Source organism: Marmota monax, unplaced genomic scaffold (genome assembly GCF_021218885.2).
Source record: "Marmota monax isolate L192 unplaced genomic scaffold, Marmota_monax_Labrador192_F-V1.1 WCK01_AAM20220418_F8-fsc00238, whole genome shotgun sequence".
NCBI classification, from domain to species: domain Eukaryota; kingdom Metazoa; phylum Chordata; class Mammalia; order Rodentia; family Sciuridae; genus Marmota; species Marmota monax.
This window is the reverse complement of record NW_026693175.1, coordinates 1,625,671-1,641,224: the sequence shown is the minus strand read 5'-3', so window position 1 is coordinate 1,641,224 and position 15,554 is coordinate 1,625,671. Positions and strand designations below refer to the sequence as shown.

The following is a 15,554-nucleotide window of genomic DNA, read 5'->3' as shown; positions in this document are numbered from 1 at the left end:
TGGTGAATCATGCCACTATAAACATTGAAGTGGCTGTATCCACTTTTAGATCTTTTGGGTGCAATCTCAATTTTGAAAAAAACACGCAGAACATGAATATGCTCGCAAATGTGTGCGCATGCGTGAGTGTGTCTACAGAATGTATAGACAAGGAAAGATTATTGTCTTTAAAAATTATGGAAGGCTACCATGGCAACCAGAACAAGGCCCATTTACGAGTGAGGGAATCCGGAAGTGGATACTCATAGAAAGAGGGTGCTGCGAGGTGCTGCGAGGATTTCCGTTAGACTGCGCCAGGGCCGTCGGCAAGGTCGTCTCTTGCCCTTGGAAAATGGCATGCCCACGCGAGGGCACTCCTACTTCCGGTCTCACCACAAGGAACCAGATGGCCTTCACGCTGGTATTGACACTTGCCCTCCCTTTCCAGTACCGCCGGTATTTATTGAGCGCTTGCTGTGTTCTTGATACTGCATTCCCATAATTGATTCCCTGCACACATAGGAACTCTTGCCACTTTACAGTCAGGATCTGACGTTTAAGCTGAAGTCAGCAGGCTGGGAAGCAACACAGGATTTGACCCAAATCCCAGTGACACCTGGTGAGATGTCCTCCCCTACACCGCCCATGAGGACCAGAGCCGAGCAGTACACCCCCAGGTCCCACAGATCGTCGTGGTCTTCCCACTCTGTAAAGCCCAAGTTTGTCACCTGCAGACTCTCTGCAGTGCAGTCATGGCTGAAGCTGCAGCAAAGTCAACTAAAATGCCAAACCCTGTGCAGCTGGCACAAACGGACACTAGTTGTGAGTTCCCAATCTTCATGTTGGAGGAAGAATTCAGTGTGTCCCCAACTCAGTTCCAAAGTAACACATGAACACACTGTATCACATCTGCCAGGTACATCACCCTACGTTGGAATATCTCCTGTGGCGTGAAACCCTCTCTGAACAACCCATTTCACTTTTCACTAGTTCTACCAGAAGGTTCTTTTCCTCAAAGGAAGTCCCTATAAACTTCCAAGATTTGCTCAAGACAAGTCCACTCAATGGCTTCCATTAGGCTGCATGGTTTTGTTTTTTTTTTTTAATATTTACTTTTTAGTTGTAGTTGAACACAATATCTTTATTTTATTTATTTCTTTTTAATGTGGTCCTGAGGATCGAAGCCAGGGCTTCACACGTGTGAGGCCAGTGCTCTACCGCTGAGCCACAACCCCAGCCCTAGCTGTGGTTTTCACCAATCACCAAGATGACTTTTTACTGCTACAAAATCCACAGTAACGTCCGTGTGTGACCATTTCTGTGGCCAGTTCGTATTTGGGCTGCTGTGATTCCACCTCTTCCCATCCCAGTAGAGAATCCTACCATGAGCTACCTTTATAAGAAATGATCTTGTACTGACTGTACAGTCTTCTTCCTAAGGAAGTGGGTATTTTTAATTATCATACTCCGCACCCGACAGTGACACAGGAAGACATCTTCACAGAGAGGATTCAGATAGTGGGTTGGGTTTTTTCCACATAGCAGGACTCAGGTGATTCAACAAGCTCTGCTGTTGCCCTTGCTAGATCATCTTTCCCAAAGTTCTGCTGGTGGCCTCCTTGTGCAGGGTCACTTCCAGCATCATTGTTATGCATTAGTGCTTCCTGTTTACAAAATTGCACGTGTCACTAATTCTCAAAACGCAGAACGCCAGTGTTTTAGAGCTGTTCTCTGTTTGCTCGTTGGGAGGAGCGCATTGCTTTTACAGCTCCATCACCAGCCACAAAACTGGGGGGACGTCAATGGCTGATGATGGAGGGGTAGGTGTGGCCTACTCTTTCCTTCTGTGGCCCAAATGGACTCCTGACCAGAAGCAGCGCTAGGAACATAAGATGGGCCCTCCCCTGCTGGCACAGAACTCCCCCACCAGACCACACTTCCTCCTCTGTTTGCAAGGGTACATTGATATCAGATAAATGATACTTTCTAAAAAACCACCTGAAAACGGGCATCTTGATCTGCTTGATCCAGATTCATCAGAGCCCAGGAGCCATCTTAGAAGTTTTGCTCCAGAGCCACGATCGGGGGTCCACATGTTCAGGTAGGAGCCCTGTTCACCAGCAGTGGAGCTTTGTGTCCCCTCCTCAGGGAAGGGTCTTCAGCTGTTCCTCATGGTGTGTCTTGGGGGTGGCTGGAGACACATGCCATGTTGCTCAGCCTGCTGTAGCCAGGTGATAGCAACAGAAGGGAGTGGACAGGAGGAGAATGTCGGGTGGGAAATGGCCCTTTCCAGGAAGTTCCTCACCTCTTATGGCCTGTAGACCATTCGTCCTGGAAGAGATGGCACAGGGGCCCCAGAACTTTTGCTTCACTGCTATGCTGCTTAGTAGAACAAACTCAGTTTCTGAGGAGTGTACAAAGATGGCCATCAGACAACAAGAAGCAGAGCTGCTCTGGCCTAGGCTCCCAGGGCCCAGGTCTTTCCCAGAGCTGGGATGTCCACCCAGTGCGCTCCTTCCCAGCTGGCACGTGCTTGGCATGCCTGCCAGGGCAGCCGTTGTCTGGCTCCGGCATGATCACAGCGACCGCAGGCCTGCCGCAAGCCTCTGCCTTTGCATGCCTGCGTTTGCTGACAGTTACAGATTCAAATGGATCAGATTAAAAGGATCAAAAGAATCCCCTGAGCCCTGGGAGAAGAACCCCTGATCCCTGGGAGAAGAATCCCTGAGCCCAAAGAAGTCACAGGGAATGACCCAAGGGGGGTTGGGGACTCTCAAGGAGGGTGGTTGCCTTCAGGAGCGGGGGCTGGGTGGCATCAGGCAGAGCAATTGCCACTGGGGTCCCACTTGCACCTGCACCTTTATTGTGGGGAAGTTATGTAGGGCGCCCCTCCACCCTGCAGCACCCCTGCACCCACCCCACCAGTGCTGCTTGGGACAGAATGAACAAGTTCACGTTCAATCACAGATCCCAGCCACCATCCCTGTCCTGTTCCTGGCCTCCTCTGGGTGCCCAGAGGTGCCTCGGGAGCTCTGGAGGCAGCGCAGGCCTATGACTGCCCAAGAGCAACCCTCAGGAAATACCGCTCTCAGGGTGTTTCACATTATTCAGTCTCATTAATCGCTCATTTTAGAAACAGGGAAACAACCCAATCGGTTGGCTGTGCGGGAGGTTCTAATGCACGGATCCATTTACTCAGCAGAGTTATTCAGAACTCAAAAGCTGTGGTCAGGGCTGGGGCTGGGGCTCAGAGGAAGAGTACTCGCCTAGCATGCGTGAGGCACTGGGTTCCATCCTCAGCACCACATAAAATTAAAAGAAAGGTATTGTGTCCACCTACAACTAAAAAATAAATGTTCTTTTTTAAAAAAAAATTGTGGTCACGAAGATTTCCTGAGAGATACAGAGAACATTTATGCGATTACAGAAAGGAAAGCAGGATGTAACATTTTGGTTACAGGAAATGAGGTCAAGGATAGGCCTCAGGACAGAGGCTCCAGAAAGCACATCTCTGGAGAGATTAGAATCACCTTTCCATCTTCAGGGTGGCCCCTGCTCCCCTGTCCCCCTTCCTTTCGGGCCCCCTCCCTTCCCTGGCCCAGGGACCTGTGAGAGGATGGGGCATGGGACCCTTTTCCTCTTCATCTGCTCATTCAACCGCCAATCACTCCTCATACAGGGGGACGAAGCAGGTGGCCTCTCCTCTCAGAGTCTCTACTCCTAGGAACTGAAGATAATGATCTGCTGCCACCCAGCTGCGCAGAGACATGGGACAGAGTGGGTGGGGCTGCAGATGGAGCCATGCCCAGGGGTGTGCGACCCTCCCTGCCTCCGTCTTGTCTGGGAAGTGGCTTCCAAAGTCCTGATCCTGGTGTCCCTCAGGTGAGCATGGCAGAGTTAGCACCCCATTTGACGTTTGGTGGGCCTCCCTCAGCCTCAACCATGCGCATGCCTGGGCCTTCTTCTCTTTTTTCAGGCCACAGATGGCAGCCCTCCAGTTCCCACTGTATCTAGAATGCACCCCAGGCAGCTGTCCCAGGGCCCCGGGCTGCCCACAGTCCCTGCACACACTCTGTGAAAAAGCCCCTCCCTCCTCAGTGTCTGGACCCTCCAGGGCTCCTCCTCAGCGTCTCCAGAATCACCCTCACTCCTGCTCCATCCACAAGGCCCGCGGTGGTCTGTCTCCGCACTCACAACACGTCTCTTCCATTCTTCCCACCACGTTATCACTTCTGCTTCGTGAGCAGTGCTGAGCTCCCGCCTGGCAGCGTGCCCACACCTGTTGTGGGTGCACAGTGAGATGCCATCATCAAGCAAATGAGCATCACGTTCCCAGGGAAAACAAGCCCAGGCCTTGGTCCTTATCCTCAGAATGCCCTTCAAAATGGTCGTGCAAAGGGACCAGTAGGAAGTGCCAGAAAGGTCGAATTCAACAGAAAACAGAAGAGTTTCCCAGGGGTGGGGGCAGACGGAGAGTCGGTCTTCTCGGGAGTTTCTGTTCAGAAAAGGAAGCTGAGAAAGCTGTCTGGATTCGGGGGTTGTCCAGTGTGGCTGCACCTGGCCCCTGAGCCGCTGCTGTGTGTTTTGCCAAAATTTCACAAAGCTTTATAAAAAGAGAAAGAGAAAACAAGGTCAGCATTAAGAAGCAACATGTGACCGTGTGGCCCAGACAATGAAGGGCAAGACGTGACACACACGGCTTGATCCCTGCCCTATAAACAGAGGTCCAGCTCTGGGGCTATGCCTGGTGGAGACGTCCAGCTCTGGGGCCAGGTCTGGTGCAGACATCCAGCTCTGGGGTCACCTCTGGTGGAGACATCCAGCTTTGGGGCCACCTCTGGTGGAGACGTCCAGCTCTGGGGCCATGCCTGGTGGTGAAGACCAGCTCTGGGGCCACCTCTGGTGGAGAAGTCCAACTCTGGGGCCAGGCCTGGTGGAGACATCCAGCTCTGGGGCCACGCCTGGTGGAGACGTCCAGCTCTGGGGCCACCTCTGGTGGAGAAGTCCAGCTCTGGGGCCAGGCCTGGTGGAGATTTCTAGCTCTGGGGCCACACCTGGTGGAGACGTCCTGCTCTGGGACCACGCCTGGTGGTGAAGTCCAGCTCTGGGGCCACCTCTGGTGGAGATGTCTAGCTCTGGGGCCAAGCCTGGAAGAGTGCAGCAATGCAACACCTCTCACAGGAGAGAACACAAGTTTATTGTTAAATTCCACTTGTAAAAAGCATGTCATTGCAGTAAGGTATACTGCAGTAGGTACACTGCAATAAGATACACTGCAATAAGGTGCACTACAGTAGGTACACTGCAGTAAGGTACATTGCAGTAAGGCGTACTGCAGTAAGGCACACTGCAATAAGGTACACTGCAGTAGGTACATTGCTGTAGGTACACTGCAGTAGGTACATTGCAGTAAGGTACACTGCAGTAAGGTACACTGCAGTAGGTACTCTGCAGTAAGGTACATTGCAAAAATTCAGAAACTGGGAGGGCGGGGAGGCAAGGAAAAGACACCTTGATGTATTTATTTCCTTCCAATATTTTAAAATATTTTTATGTGGCTGTAATCATGCTCAAGCTGTCTTTAAAAAGCACACCACAAGCATTTTCCCTGTTCCTATGTAATTTTCATAATTATAATACTTCATAATTTTAAGCTTAAAATTGTATTGACTGGATTCCCACCATTTACTTAAATATTCCTTTTTAAAAACATCTCAATTTATCTCAACACTTAACATCTCTATTCATACCCTATTGTGCCAAATCTAAGATATACCCTCTATAGAAAGTTTCCAAATGAGAATTAATTGGGTGTAAGAGTATGAACACTTGTAAAGCTTTTTCTCTTTTTAAAAATAGCTTTTAGTCTGGGAATGGAACCACCATTTGACCCAGCTCTTGCCCTTCTCGGACTATTCCCTGAAGACCTTAAAAGAGCATACTACAGGGATACTGCCACATCGATGTTCATAGCAGCACAATTCACAATAGCTAGACTGTGGAACCAACCCAGATGCCCTTCAATAGATGAATGGATTAAAAAAATGTGCCATTTATACACAATGGAGTATTACACAGCACTGAAAAATGACAAAATCATGGAATTTGCAGGGAAATGGATGGCATTAGAGCAGATTATACTAAGTGAAGCTAGCCAATCCCTAAAAAACAAATGCCAAATGTCTTCTTTGATATAATGAGAGCAACTAAGAACAGAGCAGGGATGAAGAGCAGGAGGAAAAGACTAACATTAAACAGAGACATGAGGTGGGAGGGAAAGGGAGAGAAAAGGGAAATTGCATGGAAATGGAAGGAGACCCTCATTGTTACACAAAATTACATATAAGAGGTTGTGAGGGGAATGAGGAAAAAACAAGGAGAGAAATGAATTGTAGTAGATGGGATAGAGAGAGAAGATGGGAGGGGAAGGGAGGGGGGATAATAGAGGATAAGAAAGGTAGCAGAATACAACAGTCACGAATATGGCATCATGTAAAAATGTGGATGTGTAACCGATGTGATTCTGCAATCTGTAATTGGGGTAAAAATGGGAGTTCATAACCCACTTGAATCTAATGTATGAAATATGATATGTCAAGAGCTTTGTAATGTTTTGAACAATCAATAAAAAAATAATAAAAAATAAAAATAGCTTTTAGGTTTTTTTTTCTTTTTGTGACTGGTTTATTTTACTTATTATAACATCCTTAAGGTTATCCATTTTGTAGCATGTGTCAGGATTTCTTTCCTTTTAAGGCTGAATAATATTCCATTTCACACACACACATTATGTTATGAAATTGGAATTTTTCAAAATGACTCTGAAACTCCTATTTCTAATCTTATTTGAATAGCAAAGACCAAACTCATCCTTCCCCTGTGTTTTAGTCACTTATCATTGCTTTACCAAAAGACCTGAGCAGAACAGCTAAGGAAGAGTTTACTGTGGCTCTTGGCTTCAGAAGAGCTTTTAGTTTTAATTGACATAGTTATTGTACAAATTTATGAGGTCCAGTATGATCTGCCATACGTGTGTACAATGTGTTCGCATGTAATCATCACATCCAACACCTCAAACATGGACCATTTCTTTGTGATGGACATTCCACATCCTGTCTGCTGCTGTTTTGAAAGGAGCGATTTCTGCCAGCCACAGTGACCCTGTGGAGCTGCAGGACACCCGAGGTCATCCCTCCTCCTACTGCACTCTGAACGTGTTAGTCACCTCTCTCCCTTCCCTTCTCCCCCTCAGCTTCCCAGCCTCTGCTAACCATTCTTCAGACCATGTGCCCTTCGTTAAAAATATATATATGTATTTATTTGTGATGCTGGGATCTAGCCAGCTCTGACACGCTGAGGGGAGTTCTCCTGCCAGCTGCACCCTCTGGTTTCATCTCCAGACAAGGTCTCCCTACATCCGGGCTGGACTTCCACTTCCGACTCCTGCCTCAGTCTCCCGAGGAGCTGGGCTTACAGGGGTGCACCACCATGCCTGGTCCATTTGCCTTTTGTCAAACTGAATTATTTGGGGGTTTTACTTAGTTTTATGGTTTTGTGGTTTGATATGTTTCCTATTTTGAGTTCAATTTTCTTCTATATTCTGGATATCTGGATATTCTGGAGTAGTTTGTCACTATTTCCTACCATTCTGTAGGCTCTCCTTTGCTCGGTTGTTTGTTTGTACTCTCTGCTTCTGTGAGATGGGCTTTTCTATGTCTAGCTTCCGTGGACGTGAGAGCGCCTGCAGCACTGGTCTTCCTGTGTCTGACTCTGCTTAACACAGCGCCTTCTGCTTCCTTCCCTGTGCCACAGATGACAGGGCTTGGTCGTGGCTGAGTGATCTGTGCCTCTGCCACACTTCCTCCATCCAGTGAGGTGTTGGGGGCACCTGGGTGGAGGCCCTCTCTTGGTCACTGTGATGTGCTGGGTCAACCCAGGCACTGCAGGGGTCTTTTTCAAATACTGATTCCAGATCCTTTGGGGACATTCTCAGCAGTGGGATTGCGATCAGTGGTTGAGGAGCTTCCATTCCCTGTCAGAGTTGTGCAGACTGCATCCCGCCCACCAGAGGGGAGAGCTCCCTTTCCGCTCCCCCCCCCCCCCCCCCCCGTCATTCCACCTGTTCTGTGTCAACCATTCTAACCCGGGTGAGGTGACATCTCAGAGGGGCCGAGTCTGCATTTCCCTGGTGACGAGTGATGTTGAGCGACTTTCAAGTATTTAAGACCATTTGTGTTTGGCGATTCGCAGCATTTGCCCATTTTTAACGGGACTGAGTGGGGGTTTGGCTGGGAGCTGTTCACTGCCCCTGCTCCGTCCCAGTCCCTGGAGGACAGGCAGTCTGCAGCACTCCCGTTTGTGTCCTGTGCTGAAGGGCAGCACTTAGCTTGCGGCGAGCTTGCCCATTTTCGCTTGGTTCTGTACTTTGAGGGTCGCATCCGAAACATCTCTGCTCAGGCCCAGGTCCTTAAGCGCTGCCCGGTGTTCCCTGGTGGCTGCAGGGCTTCGGGTCTTTCGGTTGACTTTTGTGAGAGAGTCTTTAATATCTGGTGTCAAACTGCTCTCGGAGGTGGTCTCCCACCCACCGCGGAGTCACCCACCCCAGGCAGGGTCACTGGGAAGTGCTTCCCCAGGGTTGAGTACCTCTGCATTGGAAGACGGGGCCACCTCCCCGGCCCTCGCCCTTGGTCCACGCTCTCCTTACTCATAGGGCTGGGGTGGCGGGGTGTTCACGTTGCGGACCCGGCAGGAGCCCAGAGTCCTAGGGAGCCCCCACCGGGCACCGCGACCAGGGCCCGGCAGGAGGCCTGCTCAGGCCCAGGTCCTTAAGCGCTGCCCGGCCTTCCCGGGTGGCTGGGGAGGGTGGGGAGGCACGGGCGGACGGCCTCAGCAGGTGCCAATCAAACCCTGGAAGCAGTGCCCGAGGCTCCCGCTTCCAAGAGGCCCGGGCAACAGGGCCGAGAGCGGGAGGGCGCGCGGAGGGCGCGCGGAGGGCGCGCGGAGGGCGCGCGGAGGGCGCGCGGAGGGCGCGCGGAGGGCGCGCGGAGGGCGCGCGGAGGGCGCGCGGAGGGCGCGCGGAGGGCGCGCGGAGGGCGCGCGGAGGGCGCGCGGAGGGCGCGGCTCCTGGGTAGAGCTCTGCTGGGCTTTCCCTCTCAGCGGGATCTTGCTAAAAGTGAAACTGATTCTCAGAGGTTCTGAGGGCGTTTGCCCTGTCGGGGGAGATGTTCCACTGGGGGTCCACACTGGCTCCGAAACCGCCTCCAGGGCTTTCAGCCTTCCAGGGCCCTGGTGCCCCCACCCCCAGCTCTGGACGGTTCTAAGGCTGCCCCAGGACCCCGCCTGTCCCTGCGGGCCTGGCAGAGGAGCCCCGTGGGCCGACCGCACGTTGCGCTGCATGCATAGAGCCTGCGTTCCCTCCCTCCTGGCTTTCCTAATGCAGTGACTCCGTTAGCAGGTGGGGAGCAGGATCAGAGAGGCTCAGGGCATGCTGAGCATTAAGAAATTGGAGAGCTGGGATTCAGTCCCAGGCGACCTGATTCCAAACCCCTCACCTGCTCCCTGACAGGTTCAGAGAGGGCCCAGCCAGTCCTGGAGACCTTCAGCAGCAGCAAGCCTGGTGAGTTTGGAGAAAAACCCGAGAAGGCCCGTGTAGCCTGATTAAAAAAAAAAAAAGGCAAGCAAAAACTTGGAGCTAGCTGGCCCTTTCAGGAACATCCGTAACTCAACAGCAGGTGAGGCCAGATAGGTGAGCAAGAGGGAGAAGAGGGAGGCTGGCGGGAAGTGGTCAGAGCACTGGACGGCCTGGTGGGTAGGGCAGCGCCTGGCAGACCTGGCTGCCTGTGTGACCTGGGCCAGTGAGCAGACCCTTCTGAGCCGCAAATGCCAAACAGGGGTAAGGAGAACACCTAGCCCTACCTGGGCGCTGATGACACAGCACTGCGGAGCCCCGGCAGCCCAGCCTCAGGGGATGCTGCTCGGACCTCTGTCACTACAGGACAGTGTCACTAGCCGTCTTGAACTAGCCTGGATCTGCCTCCACTCCAGGCTGGGAGACGCACTGACCTTGGGGTTCCAGGGCCTTCTCCAGGGCTCAGACCGTGGACTCTGCGTGTAGGTATCCACTCCACTGACCCACACAGGACATTTTTGTTTTACACCATGAAATATGTCAAACATAAAGAAAAGTACTGAACACAATATGTTTGTCCAAGGTAGCAAATTTAACATTTTACTGAATTTGCTTCTTTCTTTTATTTCAAAATGCTGGTGTCCAGACCTTTCCTTCACCAAGGGCTCCAGCCTCCTGGCTGCCCACTGGTCGGAGTTTGTTGGTTCTGCCATCAGGCTCCCCTCTCTTCCCACTTGTGATCTTTTGGTTATGTAAGTATGTGTCTAGAAATAACAACACAACAATGATATAGAGCTTTGCTTTGCATGTGTCTTTATTTTTTATAAATAATGTCAACTGTGCATGTGCTTTTGAAATTTGTTGGTTTCATTCCACATTACGTTGCTGGGTACACTTGATGACTGTACAGCTCATTCATGGTGGCGTTTCACTTATCACCAGGGAGTTTTTCCATTCCTCGGTTATTGGATACTAGGTCGTCTCCGATTTTTGTTACCATGTGTTTCCAATTTCTGCTGTTCATGTTTTCATGAACATTCTCCTACATAGAAGTGTCTCTGAGCACTAAATTAGAAGTGCTAGGGCCAGGAATCTCCACTTCTCCTAGAGATGGCCAGGCTGTCCAGATGGTGCCACCAACTCGTGCTCCCACCAACTATGCATTCAAGTTCTTCTTTGGCCATATCCTCACTCTCTTTGGTGTCGGGGACTTATTAGTTTTTACTAAGCTGACTATGAAGAAGTGTCAGTTGTTTTAATTTGCATTTCACTAATTTAAGTAAAGTTTAGAGTCTTTTGTTTGGATATTGGCTAGCTTATGTTCCTTGCTTATTGTTAATTGTCTTTCTTATTAATTTGTAAGTTGTATATAGGTGGATAATGATTCTTTATTGTTTTTGTGCAAATATGTTTTCAAACTTGAGACTTGTCTTTTAAATTTGTACTGATTTTTGTCCTACACACATTTGTGTGTGTGGCACTAGCGATGGAACCCAGGAGTTTGTGTCTGCTGGGCAAGCACTCTACTACCGAGCTGCACCCCTAGGCCTGTACTGTGGAGTTCATTTTTTTAATATAATAATATATTATCACACTTCTGTGGTTTGTGCTTTTATGTCTTGATCAAAGAAATTTAGCCTCACCCCATGTCTTTAAAACATCATTTTTCCCCAAAACACATTTTACAACTTTGCTTTCTGCATTTAGTTGCCGAGAATTGTTTGAGATAAGAGTTGATTGAACCCTGGAGGTGCTTAACCACTAAACCACATCCCCAGCCCTTTTTTGTATTTTATTTAGAGACAGGGTCTCACTGAGTTGCTTAGGGCCTTGCTAAGTTGCTGAGGCTGGGTTTGAACTCACAATCCTCCTGCCTCAGCCTCCCGAGTCATTGGGATTACAGGTGTGCGTCACTACACCCAGCTAGAGCTGAATTTTGACAATGGTCACAGAGCCCTGACTAACTCTCCCACTGACCTGCCCGGCCACCTCCCAAGAAAACCTGGAAGCCACTTTGAATTCATGGGACCTGTAGACTGGAGAGGGAAATAACAGCTTTCCACCACGCCATGCTCAGCAGGGACAGGCCTTGGGGACAAACTCCCTGACACGCAGTGGAGCCTGCTTCTCTTCCATCAAAGGTTGACAGAGGCCACCCACACCCCCACTCTGCCAGGGGAAATTTGCAAAGCTTGGGGGTGTTCCTGAGGTCTCATGCAGCCATGTGCCCACGCATTCTTGATTCCAAGTGCCAGGGGACTTAGTTGCACACTATTGAAATTACCAAGTAACCTTGGTAATGGAGGCCCAAGGTCATGGGGGAGGCCCAAGGTTATGGGGGAGGCCCAAGGGCATGGGGGAGGCCAAATGGCATGGGGGAGGCCCAAGGGCATGGGGAAGGCCCGCCTCCCTCAGGTGGGATGCCCTTGCTTACCTGGGGCATAACTGCAACCAGAGATTCTGCATGCGTGGGCTCCTCATCTCCAGGAGAAACAGAAAGAGTGGGCTTCAAGGTCATGAATCGAATGGGTTTGGATCCCATTGTTACCTAAGGCCACTGAGGGCTCCAGCCCTGGCTCGTTTCAGTTGACACAACGTCTAATTGGCAGAAAAGCCAGTCATTCCTGGAAAATAACCAGCAGGCTGCCTGGAGCCCTCAAGGGGCAATGCCCCTGGGTCCTTAAGCCCTTCCTGAAAATTGCAGTCTGTTCCAACCTCGTGAAAGCCCCCAGGCCCATGGGCCTCTGGAAATCCTAAGCAAGCAGCCCAGGGACACACCAGCCACCCTCACCAGCGTGCCTCCCCACAGGCCCCCCAACGTACTCCAGCACTCGGCTACTCTGCCCCCAAAGTTCTGGGGGCTCCAGCTCTACCCTGGCCAGCCAAGGCTCCTGTCCTGTGAGCCTCAGTGTCCACCTTCTAGCCAAGACTGTCCACCTGGAATCACTGTGCCCAGAGTCTGGGAGACTGGAGGGACACAGCGCTGAGACTGGCTGCTTCTGGGGACATCATGGCCCTGTGGGCCTACAGCAGATGAGCCCATGACAAGGTTCCAGAAGGTTCCTAAGCCATGCAGATGTTCTCTTCTGAGGGAACGCAATTTTAAGCCTTTCATTTTAAAAATGCTTGTTTAAAAAACAAGCATTCACACATTCGTGAATATATGAATACACTTATTGTCTTAAAGAAATGTAACTAATACTTCTTCGATTTCCCAAATCCACCATCAGCACACCAGTTTCCACTGTGCCAGAGGTTCTCCTTTGTGTTACACATGCACACACACGGTCTTGACGTGAAAGAATCATAACGTGCATGTTGGCCTGTGAACCACTTAGCAATATCTGTTAGGGTTTGTTCTATTTCTGGACATACACATGTACTGGCCCTTTTACCTGCTGCATGGCACTCCTCCAGGCCAGTGGGCCATGATTTAAACTTGTACTGCCCCAGTGTTGGACACCGGGTTCTCACCCAGGTACGAAGAAGCATTTATCTTGTTTTGTTTTGTTTCTGTGATGCTGGGATTGGATCCCAACCTTGCACATGCTAGGCAAGCACTCTGGCCCAGCCCTTTTTAAAATTATTTTTATCTTGAGGCAGGGTCTCACTAAGTTGCCCAGGCTGGCCTTGAACCTGTGGTCCTTCTGCCTCAGCCTCCCGAGCAGCTGGGACGACAGTCGTGGCCACTGCCCCCAGCAGGAAGTGTTTGCTGCACATACAGCTAGACAAGATGCCGGCTGACTACTCAGGACATCACTGGGAAAACACTGATAAGTAGTTTTCTCAGTGGATGAGGCAAGAGGGAGAGACACAGAGAGGCTGACCCCGAGAGATTATTTACAAACACAGTAGATATTTACCAGTGTATTAAAAAATCACTTTGTGAATAGTTTAAGTACACAGCTCAAGACAAGAGATTGTCAGAGGATAAAAAAACAAGACCTAACCATACAAGAAACCCACTTTAAGTATAAAGACTCAGACGGGCTGTAAAGGGAGGCAGAAAGACACTGGTGGCCACACTGAGAAGAGTGGACACAAGGCCCCTCACCAGGCACATCCCTAACAGCAGGGTCTCTCGCTGGAGGCAAGAAATGACAGAGATGCAGGGAGAATGAGATCCATGCCTACAGAAAGGTCTGTCAACACCCTCCTCCCGTCACCGACCAATCCTGCAGACAGAAAATTAGTACTGGTCTGACTGACCTGGACGGACCAGGGCTCAGCCGGTCTCATGGACAGTCTCCTCCACACAGCAGGAGTGGGGACAGGTTCTTCACAAGCTCACAGGGAATATCCCCCTAAGGAGACCACACTCTGCACCCTGAGATCAGCCGACAGAGTTAGATGAACAGAAATCATGCAAAGCGCTCAGGCCACACGAGAATTAACAACAGAAATCACACACCTGCAAAAGTCTCCACAGGATCGAAGATCAAACAACATCCTTCTCAATAACACACACGGGAGAAAAAGGAGCCTCAGGAGAACTTGCAAATAGTTTGATCTCAATGTAAATGGAAAAGCAACTTTTCAAAATTTATGGGATGCAGCAAAGTAATATGTAGAGGGAAATTCACAGCATTAAATGCTTTTGTTTTTAAAAAAAAGACGATCTGGGGGTGTAGCTCAGTGGAAGAGCACGTGCCTAGCGGGCCAGAGGTCCTGGCCTCCACCCCAGTGCCAACACACACAAAAAAGATACAAAGAGAAGACCTAAAATCAACCATCTAAACTTCTCCTTTGAGAAACAGGATAAAGAAGAGCAATTTAAACCTAAGGCAGGAAAAAAAAAAAAAAACTGAAAATTAGAACAGAATCTTTGAAATTGAAAACAGGAAATATAGAGAAAATCAAATAAAAAAAGTTGGCTCTCAAAAGATAATAAAGCTAAAAGATAAGTAAACCTCCAGCCAGGCTCACCAGGAAGAGAGAGGACATGGATTCCCTGTGTCAGAAACAAGAGAGAGGTAGTCCCTTTTGACCCCATGGACAGCAGGGACTCTGAAGGGGCCCTGTAAATATTTGGCCTGACCACTCCTGGATGCAGACAGGGCCAAAGGCCAAAGGTCCCAGCCCCAAGCCCTCTCCTTGCTCACCAGCCCTCTCTGAGAGACCTCAAATAGGAATGTCTCTATCCAAGAACCCACGTCATCTCACTGGACACCAGTTTTCCTATATTTCAGCCAAAATGCACTAAAAAAAAAATGTTTTTTTTTTAAAGTCCCCAAACTGTAGAGTTTGGGGCTGCATAGGACCTGCAGTCCGTGTGTCCTGCTGAAGGGACTCCTGTCCTGGGAGAGAGCAGAGGGGCTGGCTGGGTGAACATCAGGTTTGGAGGGGTGAGTTTTCTTCCTCAGTGAGGCGTTTTGTGGTAGAAAAACAGAAACACAATTTCTATAACATGAGAGCTGCCAAGATTAAGTTCACTGGTTTAAAACATAGAAAACACAATCACACACAAAAAGAAAACATGAGCATAGAAGGACAAGAACTAACAATCCACATCTGAAAATGAAAATTCAACTAGTTGTCAGACCTACAGGGGAAAAATGAGGTCAGCTGCAAAAATAAATTCTTACATTTAAAAAGTATCTCGCAAGCAGTGCTCCTCGGAGCCGGCCAGCCACCAGCTACACAGCACCAACTACGCAGTGGCCACTGTCACTACAGACACTTTACAAAGCCACCGACTAGAAGTGCGAGCAGTTCCAGAGGTACTTGGAGAAGTTGGGGGTGCTGGACATGCTGACCAAGGTGTTGGTAGCCTTAGATGAAGAACCAGAGAAACCTAATAGTGCTTTGGATTTTTTTTTTTTTTTTTGAGAGAGAGAGAGAGAGAACGATATTTATTTTTCAGTTTTCTGCAGACACAACATCTTTGTATGTGGTGCTGAGGATCGACCCCGGGCCGCACACACGCCAGGCGAGGGCACTACCCCTT

General features: G+C 49.7%; 1 long non-coding RNA gene across 1 annotated transcript; it reads left to right on the top strand.

Moving 5' to 3' along the window:
• Positions 1-9,138: 9,138 nt before the first annotated feature.
• Positions 9,139-11,201, top strand: LOC124100459 (uncharacterized). Its single transcript, XR_006854302.1, has 2 exons — positions 9,139-9,433; positions 9,545-11,201. It is a non-coding gene; the product is annotated as an uncharacterized LOC124100459 (long non-coding RNA).
• Positions 11,202-15,554: the final 4,353 nt, after the last annotated feature.